Here is a 21,076-nt window from a genome sequence, read left to right on the forward strand (position 1 = left end):
CTGTCAGGAGATAAGTTTTGCCTTGTTATCCAGAATTAAAATGGATGAGCTACAATGCCTTTTCCCTTCAAATTACTCTTGATGCCTACTCAGAACTTTCTGCACAGTGAAACCTGCAGGATCTCTGAGGTGTCATCTCAAAAATAAAGAAAAAAAATTGGATATTTTTGGTTTGCTATGGGTACCACATCTTCATTTCCTGATTTTAGGCCTTTGGTTGGGATTCCATTAACTGCAAAGGCATTTAAAGGATATTATATATTATCATTGATTTTCTTAAATGACTGTTGTAAATGAACTGAGCTAGTGTAAGAATAATTGCTCTGTGAGTCAACTTCTTAGTATATATATTTTTTTGCATGAGCATTATATGGTCAGCACAAGGTGAGCCTCAGTCATCTAATGATGCCAGAATTTTGCATCACTGACCTGTGAGACTGGAAGTGGGACTATCCCCTGGCATAATTCTGTGTCTATGGGCAACGGTGTAGTGGTACTGCTCCAAATGAGAACTTTAGTCATGCCATAGAAATTAGACAGAAATCTCAAATCAAGAATAAAGAAGATAAAAGGAGTTGAATAGCTGGTCTAAGTTACCTGTTCTTGATTTGAACCATTGTAGTGCAAAGATGAAATAACCTATAATGCAATGCTGGCATCCTCAACCATACTTTCATACTCATGTAGCAGTGTATAAGAATGCACACCTATGCTTTCCTACAATATACACATAGACCCAGATGCTCCAAACTTGTGAGGCTCTTGTGTTGGGGTTGACATTTTTTTGGCAGGGTTGCTTTGACAAATTCAGGAAAATGAAGTAACTCTTGATCTTGAGATCCTTAGCAAGTTTTTTTAATTTATTTTTTTTTTTAAAGATCATGGTACACCTGCTGAGAAAAGACAGGACAGGACAGAAAGGTCAACGGACTGCTCCATGCTAAATAGGAAAGCTCTGGGGATCAATTTAACATTAGCTAGATATTGCTTTTTATACTTGTGACTTTCAAATGCCGTGAAATGCTTGTAACACAATCTTTTCCTTGCACTACAAACTTGGAGTAGCCAAGGGGAGTGTGTGTCACCCCTCACTCCCCTCCAAAACATAACCATAAGTGTCTGAGGTGTAATGGAAGTATTGTGATTCTCTGGTCATTCTCTGCTGGGCACCAGAAATTTTCATCCCGTCAAATCTCCTGATGGTGGTGAGCCAAGGATGCTGCTGATCATATTTCATTTTCCCTTTAGAAAAAAATTCTTTGTTCATCTGCGTTGTCAGAACCCTATCATTCCTGAGCACTAATTTCAGATAGAAAATGTTGAACAACCAACCACGTGTTATCTTCTGTGTTTTTACATCCACCTGCTTCTTCCACCTTTACTCTTCTGTTCAGTCCTAAATGTACCTTTTCTTCATACCGTCCTGGCTGTCAAATGTATCTTGTACTTCAGCTGAAGGAGAAAATCCCTTAAGCCATGATGCCACATGTTCAATGCAAACAGAAGGAGTTTGGCTTGTGTTAATCTAGGTGTGCTATATTGTATGCACCTGGGGGGTGTCTGTGTAGATGTGGCATATTGAGAAACCATACATTACTTATCTCTGAGCTGTAGCATAGAGAAATAAACAACCATATGGCAAATGAATTAGTTTTTTATTGCTTGAGTTTATTTGTTTCAAAATAGCGCAGTACCACAAATCCAGAATATTAACAACGCTCCATCTGGAAAGTGGAAGGCTTTGCTGCTTTGCCATCCCAGTGTGTTAGCTTTCTTGAAAAACTTCGGTTGCTCTACCAGCCTCCCTGCCTCGCACCTCAGGGATTTGCCATAGCCAGCGAGGTCAGTGAGAACAGAACATCTTTCTTTTGTCTTTGCTGGACTCGTTAAAAACTCAGACGCACAAAGCAATGTGTCAGATATGTAACAAAGGGAATCAAGTTAGAGATATAGCTTGATGATTTCTTTACTGTGTGATTTCTCTTCCTTTTAAAAGAGAGTGGAGTAATTTCTCTTCTGCCATTCTTTGGCTGAAATTGCTGTAGGAGAAAGTCAGTGACTAGTTCTATGCCTTTGTTATTCCAGTATAAAATGGAGATACTTTATACTACAATAAATTAAAAAAAAAACACAATTAGTATTACAGTATACAACCCTTATTTGTCATTATTCCTATATTGAAATGCACAGCTATATACCCAGACCTCTAAGGAGCATGTATGTATAACTTAACAAGGTCTGGGTTACCATTCACTTTACTATTGTTTCTTTGTATGTCAGAATAACTTTTTGCCATCTAAATCACTTAAAATAAACTATTCTTGGCCTATATTTATAACCATTATTACCTCTTATGGGCACAAAGTCACAGTGTTCATAACCACACAACGATATTCTGATGCACAGCCTGTTTTGCCAAGTTTACAGTCTAACCTCCCTTGTACATAATTAACATGTATTAATGATTTACCACTTGTGATAACTAACTATGGGCAAACTCATAGCCAGTAACAAACATAATTGCATTATTTTCTGTATGAAAAGTTTAAAGTAGCAATTTTTTAATGCCTATTGTGACAGCCAAAAATATGCCAATGGAAACTTTTGAAATTTTACATTTGAATCATAAGTCAAGAGGAAAGTTGCAGTATAATTCCCCCTTTAAAATGAGGTATGACCAAGAGATATCAAAACCAAAGAAGAAGATTGTTTGAAGATACAGATTAATATTTGCAAGTAAATAGGCTGCCATGCTTATTGTTTATCATTTGTAAGCAGAGGAGTGGCAACAGGTTGTGTGACTGGTTCCACATCTGTTGCAAAGGCCATGTACAATGTTAAAAGGACTTTCATACTCAGTGTGTAAAAGGGCCTGGGACAGGTCAGGACCCAGAAAACAAACAGTAACATGGTAGAGAACACAAATGCAAATGTTTGTGTATGAAAATGTATCTGTCCATATGCTTGCTGTACAGAACTGGACACTTTACCTAAGTTCAGATCCTGTTTCTCAACTTGAAGATAATTATCTTTTTCTTTTATTCTTCTGCCCTTATCTCTTCTATCTTCTTTCCCTCAGATGGAACTTCCCATTACTTTCAGATTTTAGGAAGAAAAATTTTACACTTGTGTGTATTCATACATGATCATATTCTCAGTGTCTTTAGCCCTTTTCATCCTTCCTCAAACAACCAGGAAAAACTTCCACAATCATGAACAATGCAGTTCTAATTATAGGAAAGTGTCATACTGTAGTCAATCTCTCAGCAGTTCTAATTATACGACATAATCAGATAAAATTAATAAATAATGAAAGTTAATTTAGAAGAAGTTCTGCAAAAATGTAAATGACATTTTTACATACAAGTAGAATTTGTAGTTAAACTGAAAAACGTCATAGAATAACTTCATAGTTGCATGCACAAGTCTGAATTCTTTGCTTTGATCTTTTTCCTCAGATGTACTGGAGGATCATGTAGGCTGTCAAATGGACATGCTAATTACCCATTTACAATATTTTCTGTGCTTAGTAACGAATATAAACTAAAATGAAACTGTACCACAACCTATTCTAGACATGGACAGCAGCACTTTATCTTCTGCCTCTGTACTTATTCGTCCTGTTCAACAGTTGACCATTTCACCTCTCTATATTTTAAGACCTATGAACCTTAATCATACAAAAGACGCATAAAGTCTTTTCATGATGAAAGCAGACTATTATAAAATGCAAATTATTATGTATTTCATATACCTTTCATCCAGATTTAAGTGGCTTGCTTTATTCTTGGCTTCTTGTCCTCTCTCAAAATCAACACATATTGTTTTATTTTCTGTCTTTCTAATGCTATTATGAAAGACAAAGCACCTAATAGACAAGGTTCTCCTCTGACGCCTGCTTTATTTGGTAATTCCATTTGCTTTTTATGGAGTTTCCCCCCTTACCAGTCAGATTCCTAAACCAGCAGCTAGAAGGGAAAGGTAAGATGTTCAAAAGTGACTAATGATCTAAGGAGGCTGGAATTTTAGCTGTCAAATTTTATTTCCAGTATTTCCTAGAAGTCAGGCTCCTTTATTTATTTGGTGGTACTCAGAGTCAGTATTCACTTTCAAACTTCTGGTCAAATGGACAAAACATACCCCTATTTATAAATCAGTGTTGAACAGGAGCTTTGCCTTTGACTTTCATAGAAAGAGACATCAGAAACACATTTCACTTATAAAGGACACAAGACTTCAAGCTGCCAAAATTCCTTAGCTTCAGTTTACTGTAGCTTTTTCTGGGATCCATAGTCATACTATTGGAGTTGTCTGCAGCATAAGGTATGAGCTTGGAGTTGATCACATCCTCAGAAGAAATGCTTAGTGGTTTAATAGCAAAACATTAAATGAAAATAATTTGTTCCATATTTTTCTCCTTAAAAGTGGTGAAAACAATAATGGTGAAACAATGGGCAAAAAATTCAAAATATGGCCTTGTCTTCCCTGCTTAGTAATGGACAGCCTTGAAAACCCTGTGCCCGCTGAATAACTTTTTCTGAATATGCTGGTGTTTGTGGCTGAGAATTCCCGTGCTAATGAGAGTGAAATGGAATAACCGTGATGAAAAAAGCACATTTATCTTCATCTCAATTTTAGCTACTCTGTGTATTCTTAAAGCTCAGCATCTAAAATTATGACAGATAGACTCTTTGCAACTGTTTACGGCTACTGTCACCTCCATCACCACAGTGAGATCAAAGTGATCTTTTAGTTTCATATAAACACTTATCATTGTAACATATCTTACAGAGGTAATAAAAGATACTCCACTACCAGCTTTACTTGGCTCTTCCAGTGCCTTCCCTCTTAAAATCATAACTGGAATTTCCCGGAGGAATGTATTATTTTTGGCAAGCACCTTTTCTATTCCCACAGATACCCAATAGCACAACTGCCATGGCATACCCTCCCCTTTCATCCGTACCACAGGATCCAACTCCTTCCAGAATATGACTTTGAATTTAACTTTGAATTGGTAAACTCACTGGAAAATCTTATCTCCTGTCATGATTGTGAAAAGTATCCCAAATAAGTGACTTAAGAGCTGAAAAGGCAAAAACTGAAGAACTGGGTTTCTTTATGACATTATAAACATGTTTCCCAGAACAACTCCATGATTTCCATGGGATCTAATTTATAGTTCCTGAATACTTAGAACTGGCTATAGTATAAACAGTCAGCAATAAAAAACTCATTCATCATATACACTGGTAATTTGCATTGAAGGTGAAGGATGCCTGACTGACTCATTGTAAATTAACTGCAAGATTATCAAACATTTTGCTGGGTCTAAATTCATGTATGAACCACAGGGGTGGGAGGTTGGGGGAGCAGAGTATGGCAAAATAATGTTGTTTATTATCTTTCTTGAATAAGTACGCATTATTATTATCAGATATTTTCACACACAGGTTTTCAAGGCTTCAGTTTAGTCATTAACATTAGATCTCTTTTGTTGGAGAAGAAACCAATACGGAGATGCAAAATAATCCAGCACACAAATTCTGGAATTGGAAACAAATCCCATGTTCTTGAGTTTCAGTCTGATGTTTTATTTACTGTATACCACTCTATCCTATATAGGCTATGGTCCTTGAGATTAGAACTATGTAAACTCATGTAAAGCTTACTCCAAATATTGACTTTTGTGTGTTTCAGATTATGCTGCTGGAGTTCCACTGTGTATCAGAGACATACCACAAAATACATCAGATTAGACTACTCTATAATTTTAAATTAATAGCTTTTCTTAATATAACTACCTATAAAATGTATGTTTAGACTTACCTTTCTTCCAAGGCTCCTGTGAAAGGGAATAAAAGTTGATAGACTTCTCGGCAAACAAGTGTTGAATTAGTGCAACAGTGTAGTGTAATTCATTCCCTTTAAGACCGCATTAATGAGTGCTATTGGAAAGACAAATTTGTTCTTCATAGGTTTCTAACTCCTGTGCACCTTTGCGTGTCCATAGAGTTGTTGAGCATTTTTTTTAAGATTGGGTACTTCAAGACAGATTTGAATTCTACTCTTTCAGATACAGTTTTAGTCATATAGCTTGACTTTCACAACTTGTCCTGTAGGATTTCTCGGCATCGGTTACATGCATAGGTTTTTCCAGGCTAAGGCTGTTAGCTCTGGACTTCTGCCATCAGCTTTACTGAAGCTAAAAATGGACCAAATACAGCAGAACATAGAGGAAGTTTGGTCTTAGGTTGCCAACAGACTACAGTTTTAGAGACCACAATTATCATTCATAAAATTAAGTGCTTAAGAGAAAAAATATATTAATTTGATAGAAGACTGAAAAGTAAACATTCCATTAAAGCAAAATTAAGCTTTTGTACTTAGTTTATTTCTCCCTTTCTGCTCAGGATAATGTCTCATTTCTCCTGCCCATACTGATGGAAAATTAATATTAACATATAGGTCTTTGTAAGTTTTATAAAATTACTTTAATACACTTCATGTAACAACTGCAGGTATTTTTTCTTCTGCTGTAATAATCACTGAATAGTAAAGCAGTGACAGCAAATGCTAACATAGGTGTTAGTTTATTTCTTGAGAGAGAGTGTGTGTGTTTCTGTGTGCACGCATGTGTGTGAAATGTAGTTTGTAATCTAAACCTGGCAGGGGGAGCTATTACACTTCAGTAATATTTGTGACCCTAACTTGCTGACAATTCAAGGCAGATAGTTTGCTATTCCTTAGAAAAATTAAAAGAGATGGTAAAACCAAGGCAGACAACACCCAAACATACTTTTCTAACCTCATATATCTTCCCTTTCTGTCCTAAAAGGAAGCTTGCTCTCTCCGAATGGGGATTCTCATTTAATTTCTAGTGTTGTGGTTCAGCAAAATTAGAAATGTACTTTCCCAGTGAGGGTTATATTCACATCTGGCCTCAGCGCAGCAGGTGAAAAATCTATTCTGTACATCACCTCGTTTATTTCGTTTGGGTTAAATAGCTATCAAAACCATAAAGTATTTGGAAGATAGATTTACATATATGCCAGGATAAAGCTGTATATGAAAATTAGAAATGGGACTTAATTTAAAGATAGTGTTAATAATAATCTGGTTCTTCCAAACTTTGGGAAAATTTGAATTTGACCTTTAAGAATTAGGACTGTTCTGATAATAATCACTTGAACATTAATAACTTTGAGGCAAGTTTTGCAGAGCAGATCAAGTTTAACATACATGTTATCAATTCATACAGGAATTGATTCTAAATTGCTTAGAAAGACGGAAACCCAGACCAATCTCACTGGTGACACATTTTTTATAGGAGTGAGAGAAAGTCACAGATTCTAGGACCAGACAAATACTGCTATTTAGAACTTGACTAACTTGACCCCTGAACTTCTGTTTTTACTCATATTTTAAACAGTTTGCTTTAAAGAGAGATTCAAACTACGACAGAAACAAAAAGGGTTTCATGGGTAAGAGGAAACCCTGTTTATATATACTGAACAGGGGAATGCTCACTTCATCACTCCAGAGGCATAATGAACAAAACTTTTCAGATTCAGATGAGTCCTTCCAGGAAAACACCACGCAAAATCAAAAATATATGAAGACATTCTTGGTTTTCTTTCCATTGGTTATCTGCAGTCTTTGATTTCTGTAAGGTTCTCTTTTCCTAATCAGTCCTTGCAAAATTAACAATAACAGCAGGGTTTGTACATGTGACTGCTCACAAAGAATATTTTTAGGATGTTTCCTCTTTTCTTGTCTTTAATTTATATTGCTTATGTATCTTATGTGTTTGGAGTGCCTAGCAAATGATAGCCAAAATCACAAAAGAAAAAAACCTAGTCCCTTATCACTTATCTTCATCTTCCACTTCACCTCAATTACTTACGTTTAGAAAAGTGACAGTGTTGAAGTCCCACTAAAGGTGTAAATGGATTGAAATTGTGAGACCAAAAATTGAACTGTATCCTGTACACTATTTGCACAACACTCGTAGAGCAGGATATGGGAAGCACAGCACTGGAAAGCTCTCTCATATGCAGTATCAGGTGTGTTTTCACAACCTCTTAGACTACAGAAACATCCTGCATCTCATATGCATCCCACCTGGAAAGAAAATCATGAGATTGGAGTAAATATTGGAGAAAACATGGGTTTGAGGTCCTTTCTCTTCACTTCATCTGTCTTTTTTCTTAATAGGTGGACATGAATTTGCTCTGCCTATGCTTTAGGCCAGCAGGACACAAGAAAACTGCTCTCCAAAAATCTTAATAATGGACAGCATGAGCTCTTACACTTCAGCAAGAGTTAGTAATGCAGGCTAAGAAGCACTCTGGTTGTGTGGCTTCTGGTTCAGAGCTGGTTTGTTTCTGGCTAATCTGTACCACAGGAAGAGCTAGTCTGTAGCCTGCCATGCACAGGCAACATTTACAAGCATTTTCTCAAACTTGAGGAAGTTACTTTTATTTTAGAAGAAAGCAGAGATCATCACCTAATCCCTTGACCACAGGTGCTGGGACTTTAAGAAGAATAACAAATATCACAACAGTCCCAAAGAAAACAGTGAGAGCTGGCCTTGCTGCTGTTGGCAATTTGAATTTGTGAACAAAGTTCAGGCAAACTATTGGTTTCAGTCTCATTTTACATTCAGGGCAGTGTTGATTTTTGAGTACTTCTGTGGTGTGACCTGAATAGTTTTTACTACACTAGTCAGGATGATTATACCTTTGATGCAGGCTGTAGCCCTTGTGCTTCTGCACCCAGCTCAGTTTTGTCCCCTAAGACTCAGGTAAGAGATCAGCTTTTCCCAGTCATCGCAATTATCATTTGTGTATAACAAACACACAGTCCTCTGTAGACAGATATGATATCTATACAAAGCCTGAAATCTGACTGCATTTTTGCATTCAGATGAGACACACAGATTGTAGACTGTGTGCTCAAAGTGCTGCTCTGTTTTCCAGCAACTTTGATTAAAAGGAAAGTTGGGCTTGTGATAAGGACACTAGACCAGAGGAGGAGAATTTGGTGTTATTCCCCGTTCCATTATTGCCCTGAGAGGTCTGTAGAAGTCATTTTATTCCTTGGTATCATCTTTCTAGTCCAATTTTACTGATTTAAAATGTAAATTGGAGATTATTGCTGACTCTGAGACAGGATGTGCCTCTAGACCTAAACCTAATAAACACGGTAAATTAAGATGAGGATGTGCAAGTGAAATATGTACAACTGCTTACCAAATATCAATACACTAATGCCCATTTAAATTTGTGAATTCTGAACTTTATTTACAGATATATTTTCTACTGTAAGTTTATTAAATATTTTGTTCCTTGTAAACAAGAAGTCCTAGTGCTGTTATTTGGGTGCAAGTTTCCTGTATGCTCATGACTTTTTGAATAAAATTCTGGCTTAAAAACCATAATCAATACTTATTTGCAGTGAAGATATAAAGAGTTTGAGTCTGCATGCTTCTGTACAGGGTCCCTGTTGTGCACATTACCACAAAATGCAAAATGTTGTTGTCTGAGAAATTATATAAAACAAAGAGCAAGGCTGTCAATATAAGAGCTCAACAGTTTCTGTCATTTAGTACAGAGAATTAATAGTTTCTTAAAAAACCTTTCTTTCTTTAAGCCTACATATTTCTTATTCACTTTTCCTAGAGAAAAGAAATCCTCTCCTTTCCCAAACACCTTCTCAGGCTAATCCTTTAAATTTGAGAGAGGTGGGCAGCTGTAGCTTAAGCAGTTAATAAGCAGTTGGAGCGTTAGTTGCTGTGCTTTCTTCCGCTCTTGTGAGTACTCCAAATTTTTTAAATTTCACCTTTCTTATATCTAATGGAGAATGTATATTTTCAAAAGGGAGAAGATATGAAGTAAAATTTTTAAGAATTGAAGTGACTTAGAAGCGCAAGGCCTCTTGAAAGGCATTTCTGAGAGGAAAAAAAAGTTGCATTTTGGATTTTTGAATTGTGATGTTTGTGTGGGATAAAAAGCAGGGGAAATTGTGGATGAGGTTGTGAGGGACAGATGCTAAGACTTGAGAGTTGGCTGAAATTAAGAAATAAGGGAATAATGAGCAAAAAGTGGTATGAGTTCAAAAGAGGACAATTGTTTGTTTGTTGTGGGGGTGCTATGCAGTGGTGTGTCACACAGAATTAAATTAAACCTGGTTTATAAGTTAAAAAAATGAGTGCTTCTGAGAATATAGTCCTTTTCCAGGGTAGTATATAATTTATCTTCAGTACCTTCAACATATGAAGTCTGAAGAGTTGGAGTTTAATAAGATTGTAAAAGAAGCAACTTTAATATTCAAAATATTAAGTGATTTGGTTGGCAACAGGTTTTGAGTAAAGGAAAGCTCAAGGGAAGGAAAGCTTCAGACAGCTTCCCAGAGGTATCAATAAGCTTTCTCATACAGAAGCTCTGGCTTTTTTTTTTCTTTCTTCTTTTTTTAATTTGTTGGCAGTTTCCTTGTTAATTTACCATCTCACTTGAGGCTTCTCCGCTAATAACATATAAACCAAAGTTTCTTGGGAAGGAGCATCAGCAGCTCAATATGTTTAGCTAATTCTTGTCCTAAACAGTTATGTGCTGTTGCAGTATGCTGTGAAACATGTACCGCAGTCTCCTGCAAGACAATTGCGTTTCAGTGATGGTTACAGTGAGATGACTATCCACGTACTGGGGATATCTGTGTATTGTGTTTTAGAGTGACATGATAAAATAAATCTTCTTATAGATTTACCACTTTGTCAAAAGTACCTCTAATCATGTTTTTGAGCAATCATGAGATACCCTCAACATCCGCTATTTTTAAATTTTTTTTTTTTATTTAGTGAAACCCCAAATCTAAGATTGATTCCCCTCAATAGGGAACCTTCCTACCTTGCAGGAAGGTTAATGATTAGTGTGGGAAAAGCAGGGTGTCTGAGAATCAGTAGTAACTGATTTACTACTATTAGAAATAAGGAATTTTGTCGTTGCAGGAAAAGAGATGCTCAGTAGCACATTTTAGCATCGCTGCCTCACTCATGGAGGCCCCTGTGTATGGGATGTAAAAGCAAGGAGTGTTTGATTGATGATGACTGGGTCGAGTTCATCTGATGGCTCTCGAAGCTTACAATCTAACTATTATCTCCTGATTAATGTCAGGCATCAAATTCACAGTTGCTAACTATGACGGTCTGTGCCAGACTCTATCTCTGCTGTGAGATGCAGGGAGTACTATTGGTCCCATTTAGATTGTATCAGCCTGCAGTGAGAATTATACTGAGGTGATCAACTACCATGCGATCATTTTAACAGCTCTTGTGGATATTCTGGGTGGGATGCCTAAATCTTATGTGCCCAAGTTTGAGCAAGTCACCTAAGGTTCCCTTAATAGTCACAGAAATACAAGAGATATCTCCAGAGTGTGATTTTTCTGACCTATTTTAGACACTCCCATCTCAGGATAAGATAAATTGCTCTCTGGAGATGCCTGTTTCTCTCTACTGATAATAAAGAGAACTGAGGGTACCTGCCTCAGAACTTGGGCAGATGGTGCCTAAATTAGAGCAGATGAATCACACCTTTGCTATCATTCAGGAAGAGTAAAACAGCATTAGCCTCTTCATTTGGGTGGCAGGGGGGAAGGAAGGAAAATAAGAATAGGGAATTAATGTACCTCCATATACGATGAAAGAGTTCCAATGCTGTCAGATAAAAAGGTGAGTGGTTTATTTCACTTAAGAATCTGGTTAGGATTTCCAGATCAGCACTAGCTTAATCAGAAGATGAAAAGTAAGGAGCAGCTGAGTGCGTAATTAAAGGCAGAAAAGGTAACAAAAGGCAGAATCCTCCCCAAAGACTTCATTTTTCTCCCAAGGCAACCATCAGTCATGTTAGAAGGGAGCCCCTTAAGCTCTCTAATTACCCAAATCAATGATGATAATTATTTATACTTACCTGGTGCTTTTTGTACAAAACTTTCAAACCTCTTCAGAAATGGGGGTGGGTATTATTATCCTCAATACATAGGGGGGAAAGCTGAGGCACAGAGTGGCTATAACTTGTCAGAGATGATCTGATTAATAAGTATTGAAGTTAAAATGGGAGCTCAAACATCTTACTCCCTGTCACCTGACCTAAACACTAGCTATCGCTGCTTTTACATCTACCTTTCCTCTCCATTGACAAATGCACAATAAGGACTTGTTCTTAAGGATTTCTAAAGAGTATTTTGGAATGACTCCCAAACTTTTTAGAGGCTCGCCTATTTTTTTATTTTTTTGTGAAGGCCATGAAAGGAATTCAGCTTCTATTGCCAATAGGAACTGCTAGCTGGAGACAATCTAAGTATAAAATTGACTACTGAGAAAGCAATGTGGAACCATTATGAGAAAGGAGAAAAACTCTCTGAAAAATTATATTTGGGGTTTTCTATTTGCTGATTTTATTTTATTTTTTTTAGAATTTTAGTAACATTATGACTTTCTCAAATTAAGTTCCAAGATGCATATGGTGGTATTGTTTGTACTGCAGACTGTTCAGTTAACTGAAAGACCTAGGCCTGTTCTCATTCACTTAGGCTAGAAGATGTATTTAAGAGCAAAATAAATTAAAAGTTGTCCACCTCAGTTATCACCAACTCACTTCAGTCAGCACTTGGAATAATTCTGCAGGTGGCTTCCCTGATTTTAACAGCCATGTCCCCTAAGCTTGCTGGAAGCACAACCAATCAAAATGACACTAAAAAGAATATTTAAAACCTCATACGCACCTCTACCACTCATGACATAACGGTTCAGATGAGAAATGTGTCTGCATATGCAAGTTCCAGTGTCCTGAGGGCAGAGCTCCTGCACTCTGAACTCAGCATCTATTTGAGATCAGTGGTCACAGGCACGTTATTATCTTTTTGTTTACTTTTGTGTCTCAAAAAGATGCTGAGTCTGCAGTTCTGAAGGCCATAAAAAGCAAAAAAAACTGAAGTCAGGGTATATTGTAGCCGCAGAACACTTAAATAGGTGTGATTCCTAAAGACCACATCAAGACAAGGTGTGTGAGAGCCTGACTTTAGTCATGCAGCATGTTCTAGCACTCATATTCTGTTGAAGCTGTATGAAAGTACTTAAAGGTACATCTGTAGCTCAAAATTAAAATACGCATGCATTAGAAACATCAAATCACACTAGAAACATCAAATCTTAGTTGCAACAAATTTAATTAGAAGGGCAAGAACTTTTAAAAATAAAATCTGGGAACCGCAAGCACCGCTGCCTCAAAAGAAATAATTTAATTTAAAACTCTAACTATGAAATTTGGTAGAACTATTAGACATTTTGGAGGGGTGTCTGTATGAAGTGACACTTACCTGATGATTGTTTTGGTGGAGAAATGTTCTTCTGTGGTAGCTAGTTGTCCATGAACAAAAATGAAAGAGATGGCATTTTAAATTTAGAATTTTATGTGGATTCTATAAAATCTGGCAGACTGAGGTCCCAAACCTGAGATGGTGTGTGGGCCGCAACGCTATAATAATATGAATAAAATGACTCTTGCAGAGCACCGGTGACTTCAGTTCCATGCACTACAGGCTTAGAGGCCTGTCAGTGAGCAATTCCACCAGAAGATAAGTGAGGGCGCCAGGAATTCCAGATCATCACAGGACAAGCTCTCATGCTCCATGGTAATACATGGATGGTCTAAGGTCTTACTGAGACGTTTTGGAGGGAAAGGGCCAGTGTGAACACTGGAATACATGTCAAATCAAATCAGGTTTTCTTTAAGTCAGAAATAATCCCATTTTTTACAGCTTTTGAAGTCCCTGTTGAGTCACTTTCGAAGCCAATGAACTGATTATCTCCAAATACTTTAGTAGAAACAGCATTTTGTGTTTGGATTCCATAAGATCCTGAGTGCCTTTCCACTCCTGCTGAAATCATTAAGTATGCACAACATTTTTCAGGATTAAGCCTTTATTTTATTATTTTCAATTTTATTTTTAGCTGACATAATCTTCATAGAGAAAATTCTTAAAAACATCATAGTTTCCCTTGTGATAGTGAGGAAAACTTTTTTAAAAAGTTTGATTTTCATTCTAAATTAAACATCAAAATGAGGGGAAAAAAAGATCATGTTTTTATTTTTTTAAATAGACAGATGAAAGGTTTTGTTATTAATAATTGACATGAAAGCCTTTCGTCTTGAACACTGCTGTATGTAAACCTCAATAAAATCCTAAAAGTGCTTTTGTAGAACAAGAACAGTCACAAAAATCTGAATAAAGCCACCTTTTCAAAGAACATGATGAGAATCTTAGATGTGCAGAGCAACACATTTTACATTCATGCCCTAGTTATTAGGAAGCTTTGAAGTAGTCACTGTTATTGAATACAGTGTATACTGTAATTCATTTACTGCCTTCATGTGGAGCTAAAAAGTTCTAGCCAAAGTGCTTTGGCTATTTTGTGAGCATGAGACTTTGGATGCAGGGATAAAAATTTTGTTCCAGTCTAAATCTCATGTAGTCCTTAAGGTTTAACTATAGAAATTATCATAGCAAAGCTTACATGAAATTAAAATCATAAATGCTTGGAGGGGGGTGGATCAGGAGATGGATTTTTTTTTCTTTGGAATATGTTCTTAATTCTTTACTGCAAAGGAGAAGAAAACAACAGTTTACAATGTGAAGCTACTGTCCAGAAGATAATTTAAGATCCTGTCTGTCTACAGAATAACCCAAAATCTTGGTCTAATCTAGCGCAACTCCGTTGAAACACAGTCGGTTATCTTTGCTCAGGACAATTTTAGGGGTAGATTCCAGACTGTACCAATACCATAAACCAATATTGCCTTTATCTCAGTAAAATACTAAATAATTGATACCTCTGAAATCACTTGTTCTTGATTAGTTGTTTCCATCTCGTCGGAAGTAGGGATGCTACATTATTGTTGTTGAGAAAGTAACAGTAAGAAACTAATTACTGACAAACTCTGCTGTTTTTTTCATGTTCAGCAGACCCCTGTAAAAATACCCACTGGAACTTGGTAAAGATTGAGTAACTGTCCATTAGATGAATGTTACTTGGAGTTAGGGTCTACCCTTATCTGATAGGTTGCTTCTTCAAACCCATTTCCATACTATCCTCTAATGTATCCCAGACATGATCTGCTTCAAAAGCTGACACCAGTATTTACTGCTCTGTCTCTACTCATCTCTGCAGAAACCCTCTTCCTGCCGGGGGTTCAGTGCTTGCCAATACACGATTGATGTGCGCATGTGTTTGTGTGGACATACGTTCTGATGTGCTGAGATTATTGCATGTATTTTTTCCAAGGCACTGGGTAAATGTCATAAGATAAAAACTCCTGTTGACTTTTACTTGATTCCAACTGGTGTCCCCAGGTAGGAACATGTGCAGCCTGTAACAAGCCCTTTAGATCTACTGGTCAGTATGGTGTCTGTTTTACTGGGTTTCTTTCCTCTAGATTACTTATAATCAATCTGATACCAGTCTCTGTGTAGTGCACTGCAAGCAGTTCCTATGGAGTGAGCATAATGGAGCAACGACTTGACTTCAGGGGAACTGCAAATAGTAGTAGGTTAATCCACATATTACTCCTGAGGATAGGAGGACTATTTGGTAGACTTGCATTGTTTCTAACCTTCCTAAACAGAGTTTCCTGTTTCCTGTCTTCCCTCCCACAGAGAGAGCATAAAAGTCTCTTTCCATGAGACACTTTGTGTCAAGTAGTGTAGAAGAAAAACAGCATATTCTTTCAGCTCTGCCTCTTTACCTTTGGACAAGAAGATGGAAGGATTGGCTCACAGTTTCTTTTGCCAGAATTCAGTGTTGCCATGTACAAGCCCTTGTTCTAGAAATGGCAATACATAGTTTGTTCACTCTGGGATTGCACAAATTTATTCAAAACAGTGAACAGACAGCTAAATTGTAGGGTGCAGCAGAAGATTATGTCTTTTTTAAAATTTGTCTATGTCTGTATTCTTTAGACATAATAAAATATCTTCCTATAGCTTTCCTAGTTATTTCCCTAGTTATCCATAGTCATTTCTCAAGCAATGCCTCTGATTTGTTGCAAGCCTGGAGGGGAAGAAAGGGACCCTTCAGCTTTGGTAATTTTTTTCTGGGAAAGGGGGATATAGAGACTTTTGGTTTTTTTCCTTGACTGTGGCCTTAAACATATTAAGCAAAATGAAACATGTATTTTTAAAGCTTTTTGAATGATTGTGGTAAGTAACAGAAACAACAATATTTCTTTTTAAGACCATTGTGATTTCTAGACTGTTTGTGAGACTTCAGGCATAGGGAGTAACTGAATGCTCCCATAATATTGTTATAGAGGCACTTTATCAGAAAAACAAAGGACAGACTTCAGTATACCTGTGTCATGGTTTTAGCTGGGATAGAGTTAATTTTTCTTCACTCTAGCTGGTATAGTGCTGTGGTTTGGACTTAGTATGAAAATGATGTTGATAACTCACTGATGTTTTAGTTGTTGCTGGGCAGTGCTTGTACTAGTCAAGAACTTTTCCAGCTTCCCATGCTCAACCGGGTGCACAAGAAGCCGGGAGGGGAGGGGGCACAGCTAAGAGAGAGGATCCCAACTGGCCAAAGGGATGTTCCGTATTATATGACATCATGCCCAGTATATTAACTGAGGGAAGTTGGCTGGGGGAGGCAGTGATTGTGACTTGGGAACCGGCAGCGTTGGTTGGTGGGTGGTGAGTGGTTGCATCACTTGTAGTTTTTTTCCTTTTTTCCCCCGGGTTTCATTTCTCTCTCATTGTTTTTCTTTTTAATTATTATTATAACTATTATTACTATTTTAATTATTAAACTGTTCTTATCTCAACCCATGAGTTGTTTTTTTTTTTTGCTCTTCCGATTCTCTCCCCCACCCCACATGGGTGGGGGGAGTGAGTGAGCAGCTGTGTTGTGTTTAGTTGCCAACTGGGGCTAAACCATGACAACCTGGCTCTACCTCTGGAAGCTTGAGGATGTTTTCTGCCTAGGCCTTTACTTCTCAGCTGGCACTAAATTTTCACTAAAGTAGGAAGACATTTATGAGGAAGAGATTGTTTGGTTTGTAGAACTTTGGTCAAATTCTTTTGTTTAGATCTTGAGTGCACATGGACATAACACATTTTAGCAGTGAACTCAGTTTGAAAAGTGCCTCCTTCTCATGCAGCCCCCATCACTGCTCATTGCTATGTCAGCACTTCAGCTGAGTGATCCTGCAGTGCTAACACAAGAGTTGGAAACACCTTTTCCCCTCTGATTTTATTTTTATTATTATTTATTTTATTTTTAAGGTCTTTCCTTCCAACCAGATCTCTTCAGGGCAATACAGCAGGACCAATCAAATACCTGTACGCACACACTGGAGCGTATATGGTATGCTGTCAAATGTTAAATGAATAGGAAAAAAATTACTAAGAAAATTAAAACCTACAATTATTAGGAACATCTTGAAAAATATGTATCCCGTATTGTGGGACATCTCACTTAGGAGACTAGCTGCAGAAAGCTCCCATATAGTCAACAAAAATAAGATTGTTCAAATGGCCATTAAGATTCTTACATCAGCCAAGAGACCCTTTCTGAGAAACTGTGGAAGGAGACTAAACTAGGGTGACTAGACTTCCATATCTCTGTAATAGGTACGTAAGCTTTGTGGCAAGCTGACACTTAGCAGCCAGAACTGCTTGCCACAGGTGCCAGTCAGAAGTTTGCTTCCCACACCTTCCTGTTCCTAGGAAGAGAAAGATCTTGAGCAAGTTCCATATATCAAAATGCAGGAGGAATTGAAGGTACTTCTTTTTTTAAGTATGGTGGTTACTAGCATCACCATTACCAGTCCTACGTAGCCAAAAGAAGGGACCCTCTCTATCAGGAGCTGGGAGAGCCAATGTTCAGGTAGGGTGGTGTCTACACCTTTCCTTTGAATGATCTCCCAAACAACCAAAAGATTTACTTCAACTGCAAGTAGAACAAATGGCCTTTTCATTTTTAATGAAGATAGCTCAAATCAGCTAGGTGAGACAAAATAGAAGTAAAAAGGCTTGTAAAGAAATCTTCACCTGTCCACTGATCTTGCAGGTGTCTCTTCATTCAGTCTCTTTTTCATAGATGAGTGGGATTTTGGTCTACCTTAAGCTCTTCACACCCCTCTTAAGGGTCCAAGAAAAAGTATTTCCTCTTGTCACCTCAGTTGTTCCTTCATTTTTCAGCAACCTCTCAACATCTACAGCATTGCCTCATTTCCAGGTTGTACTACTCTCCCAAATAACCTTCTGCCTGCCTTACCCTGTGGACTGTGTCTCCCTCAGCTGCTACTAAAACAGAGGTAACTTCTCTTTTCTCCCAAAACTAATATTCAGTCCAACACCAGAACAGGACACCTGAAGCACCCCACTGCCCAGCCGCTCTGAAAGAAGCATGGCATGTCTTTTATACCAAAAGGCAAAACAAATTCTATCTGTCAGAACTTCACTGCTGTAAAATCACAAGACGGGCTTAAAAATTAGGGAGTTTAATAACAGCAGACGCTTCTTGGTTCATCTGCTGTTAGAGACTAGCAGTTTTAAAGTTTATCTTGACAACTACTAAAGCTGGAATTGTACTACTGGGGAGGGGAAAGAAATCTGAGACTTGTATGTGATTGCAGAAGTTGGTATTTAAGGGGTGGGGAAGGGGGGAGGAAGTAGGAAGATTTCAGCAAAAATAAGAGTCAACACTGATCATTGTCAAAGAGTTCTAGATTGTGGGACAGCTTACAAAAAAAGGAAAGTTTAGGTGGATGGCTGTTTGTATCTGGAAGAAATAATCAACTCTAATGAGTAGGTGGTTATTTTGCATCTTTATTCTTTTGTAGACTATAAGTGCCTTCCAGATGGTAAATATTTTTGATTCCTATTTTTGTCCTTATTTCAAAAGAGATGTAAAGATCTCAGAGGAAGCATGTTCATTTTCCATTATGCCAGTTTAAAGCCTCTAATGAAGTTTGAGAGCAGAATTTGGCCCATAAAACATAGTTCTATGTCTATGATACATGTTACACAACCCCCCAAGAAACTTCAATAAATACACTTATTGAACCGCTGTAACACTAAAATATGCTGCTGGGCCCTTTGGTTTCTTCTATACTAGGAGGTTTCTGAGAATTGTTGTTTACATCAGCATTTGTACAAATGGGAAATCAAATCATTAATTTATAAAATGGCATCCGGAAATCTTAATTTCTGATTGATCTAGCTCCCCCTGGATTTTCCATGTCATCCAGCACCATAGCTTTTGAGCATAATGTAACTTAAGTAGGTTAACGTCCCGCAATTCAGGGCAGATTTCAGAGAGGTTCCACCCTGCTGAATTCTTAAACAAGGCTGAAGAATCAAAATAATTCTTTCTTAAGAAGGAATCTTAATATCTTTCAAGCATACCTAAAAAACAAAAAAAATACACCAGATAAATTTGAATAGTTAGTAGTACTGGCTCTGGGTGGTTTCCCTTTTGCAGACTGGCTCCAGGGTCCCCATATAAGCACAAGCTTTGTACTACTGCTGCTAATGGAGCAGGACCACTAGCTCAGAGACAAAGGCAGGGGAGGAGGGCTGGGGAGGCTGCCTATGCTGACCCCTTTTAATTTTGCACTACATTTAACTGCCTTTCATTTCTTGTATACTCAGGCCTTTCCCCTCCTCTCCAGCTCTCTGGCGGTGTAAGGGCATAGCAGTGTATTTTCAGCTAGTGCTTACATCTATGTTGTATTTTCTATGTTTGGTTGGTTGGGTGTTTTGTTTTTGTTTTTTAAACTCAGGATCTCTTATTGAGCTTTAGCACGAGCTATTAGACATTCCCAGATACCCAAACTGGGTCTTAGTTCTCTCTGAACTAGAAAATTTCACAAGCACCTTTTTGCTGAGGGGTGGAGGCAGTCCTGGACCTCTGTGCTGGCTTCATTTGGGCTAGAGTAAATTTTCTTCAGAGCAGCTAGGATGGGGTAATGTTTCGGATTTGTGCTGGAAAGTGTTAATAATACTGGGATGTTTTAGTTACCGCTAAGCAGCGCTTACACTGAGTCAAGGCATTTTCTTCTTCTCAAACCACCCCACGAATGAGCAGGCTGGGGGTGCACAAGAATTTGGGAGGGAACACAGCTGGGACAGCTGACCCCAACTGACCAAAGGGATATTCAATACCATATGATGTCATGTTCAGCATAGAAAGCTGGGGGAAGAAGGAGGAATGAGGAGGACGTTGAGAGTGATGGCATTTGTCTTCCCAAGTGACCATTACATGTGATGGAGCCCTGCTTTCCTGGAGATGGCTGAAAACCTGCCTGCTGATGGGAAGTAGTGAATGAATTCCTTGTTTTGCTCTGCTTGCCCATGCAGCTTTTGCATTACCTATTAAACCGTCTTTATCTCAACCCACAAGACTTCTCACTTTTACTCTTCTGTCTCCCCCCACCCACCATGGGGAAGTGGGCAAGTGGTTGTGTCTTGCTTAGTTGCTGGCTGGGATTAAACAACAACAGCCTCTTTGCTCAAGGAAAATAACCTCAAAACTGGGTGTTTGCTCTTCTTAGCAGTGGCTCAAGCAGACATCAGCAGTGGAGTGAAGTGATGGGCAGCCCATGATTGTACCATGCTCCTGAGCAGCTGTGGCTGCTTTCCTTTGTGTCTGAAGTGGAGCTGCTGTGCTCTGCACCTGGGCAGTCAACAAGAAGAGATGATCCTCCTGCACAGCTGGCATCAGCCTCAGGAGGCCAGAGCTGCACCAGGCAAATACTGCTCTCTGTTGGACTAGAGCTGCTGGGTACATCCTCCTGGGGACTGGGCAGGGGAGATGCACTGGTACATTCAGTCCTGCTTGGTAGTGGCTGAGAGCTGCAGAGGGACAGAAAGGCCCTGAAACAAAGGATGTAATAGCTCAAACTTAGGATTTAAATGTAGGCAAGTGAAGGTGTAGGTATGGGTTTTGTCTGTGGTAGTCTGCTCTGACGTTTCCTCTCCTCCTAGGCACACTTACTGTATTACATTTATGTTT

At 38.1% G+C, this 21,076-nt stretch overlaps 1 long non-coding RNA gene across 2 annotated transcripts; it reads right to left on the minus strand.

Annotated features, from left to right (window-relative positions):
• Positions 1-1,638: 1,638 nt before the first annotated feature.
• LOC135314764 (uncharacterized) lies at positions 1,639-12,869 on the minus strand. Of its 2 annotated transcripts, XR_010374245.1 has the most exons (3): positions 12,784-12,869; positions 11,970-12,087; positions 1,639-8,124 (listed from the first exon to the last, which is right to left on the minus strand). It is a non-coding gene; the product is annotated as an uncharacterized LOC135314764 (long non-coding RNA). The 2 variants fall into 2 exon arrangements; XR_010374238.1 differs by having other exon boundaries at positions 1,639-12,087.
• Between the last annotated feature and the right edge of the window lie 8,207 nt (positions 12,870-21,076).

The sequence above is a fragment of the Phalacrocorax carbo genome, chromosome 1, assembly GCF_963921805.1.
Source record: "Phalacrocorax carbo chromosome 1, bPhaCar2.1, whole genome shotgun sequence".
NCBI lineage: Eukaryota > Metazoa > Chordata > Aves > Suliformes > Phalacrocoracidae > Phalacrocorax > Phalacrocorax carbo.